The sequence below is a fragment of the Tupaia chinensis genome, unplaced genomic scaffold (genome assembly GCF_000334495.1).
Source record: "Tupaia chinensis unplaced genomic scaffold, TupChi_1.0 Scaffold146187_1, whole genome shotgun sequence".
Taxonomy (NCBI): Eukaryota; Metazoa; Chordata; class Mammalia; order Scandentia; family Tupaiidae; genus Tupaia; species Tupaia belangeri.
Genome location: NW_006206042.1, coordinates 67748 through 69710, shown reverse-complemented (window position 1 = coordinate 69710; position 1963 = coordinate 67748). Strand labels below are relative to the sequence as shown.

The 1963-nt window shown below is 41.6% G+C and overlaps 1 pseudogene; it reads right to left on the bottom strand.

The window, feature by feature from the left end:
- Positions 1-313: 313 nt before the first annotated feature.
- Positions 314-1963, bottom strand: part of LOC102474542 (40S ribosomal protein S2-like) — a 7359-nt pseudogene continuing 5709 nt past the window's right edge.

Below are 1963 nucleotides of genomic sequence, written 5' to 3'. Positions count from 1 at the left end.
CACACGTACCCAACGTGATTTTAAGCCACCAGGTTCAGGACTCGAACCGCATTTGACTACATGGGAGTCCAGCAATATAGCCATTTGTGCCAACTGCTGGTACCATGAAGAGACTTTTTTAAAGGCCATTCTGTAATCCATAAAGATGTGTGATGATTATAGGTAAGTATGTAAATCATAAATGTAAATCATAATTTACAATAAATTTTTAAAAATTTTTATTTTATACATTTAGTCACCGTGTATCATTACAGCATACCAAATGAATTTTTTTTCAGGCTTAATTCATTTTATTTTTTCTGGTATGAAAACCCTATGTTGTGGCCACAGCTGGAGCCTGGGTTCTCTGCACGGAGACTCTGGTGTGGGTCTTGACAAGATGGTCAGTGAATTCCTGATAGGGAGACTTGGTGAACATGGTCTCTTTCCAGAGGTTGGGGATGACATAGCTGTAGGTTTTGAAGATGGCATCAAAAGTGGCCTTGGCGAAGTTGCTCAGGATGGAGGTGCAGCCCTGGGTTGAGGTGTAGCAGTTGTCAATGCCAGCCATCAGCAGCAGCTTCTTGGGCACAGGGGCCCAGACAATGCCAGTGCCTCTGGGGGCAAGAATGAAGTGCACCAGATCTCTGCCTCTCCTGACTTTCCCTGGGTCCACCTTCACTGCTGTGTAGCCCCCAGCTTGAGCCCTCCCACTCCCAGATCCGAGACATTAGTAAGGACAAAACAGTTTCAGGTATCTCCATCACTGCCTATCCTGCCCTTCCCTGGGTCCACCTTCACTGCTGTGAGGCCCCCAGCCTGTCTGCCCTCCCCCCCCCTCACACACACACACACACTTCTAGACTGTAGGCATTAGTAAGGTAGGCAAAAATCCCTCTCTATCATTTTTAACTTAAAAAAAAAAAAAACAGCTTTCCTTCCTCCTGTGTCTTTCTCTTGCTAATTTCTCTCTCCTTCCCTCATATAGGAGAGAACAGTTTCAGGCATCTCCATCTCTGCCTCTGCGCTCTTGGTTTTCATTTTTAACAATTTTATTTTCTCAACATGTTTTCTTCTTTTTTCTGTTCTTTTTGTTTTATTCTTTTCTTCTTTTTTCTTTGCTTTTTCTTCCTATTTCTGTTTTCTACTTTCTTTTTATTTTACCTTATTTTCTCATTTTACTGCTTGACCCTTATCCACTGCCTAGAGAGCTTTAGGTGCACAGTAGCCAAACATCTGAATACTGTGAGACTCAGAGAATTCTTTGCACCTCACTGAACAGATTGTAAAAAGAAAGAAACTCCACTTCATAAATATAATTTCAAAATTCCTCCTGTGATTACAGCATTGGAAAAAACAGTAGAAGGGAGAAAATATCACCGAATTATTTTGCAGGAAAGGGAAACACATGAGTGCACCATTACAAAATACATCTTCAAGAAGTTAGTCAAAGTAAATACATTACCAAATGAATGAAAATTGGAGACGAGCCTCAAAATTGAGAGAATCAAGTAATACGTCTCCGCCAAGGGAACACAGTAATTCCTCTCCAAGTAGGGAAAAATTAGAGGATATTATTGAAATATCAGAAAATGAATTTAAAGTATTTATGATGACAAAACTTTACAAGATGCAAGAGAAAAGAGACATTGAGCTTCAAGAGATGAGAAAGTCCTTCTATAATATGAAAGAAAAATTAAACACCATAAAAAAGAATCAAACAGAACTATTAGATGTGAAGGTTGTAATACAGGTAATCAAAACCTACTTTGAAAGTGTTAAAAGCAGATTAGATCGGGAACCAGCAGTTAGCGTAATGGCTATGTCACTGGACTCCCACGTAGTCGACCGCGGTTCGTGTCCCGGACCCGGTGGCTTAAAACTCACGCCGCGTGTGTGTGCGTGCCCAAGATCCCGAGAGGAGAATGGAGGAGAAGGGATTGCGGCGTGACCATCCCCCCTGGGGGGTGATTTCTCGCTTTCT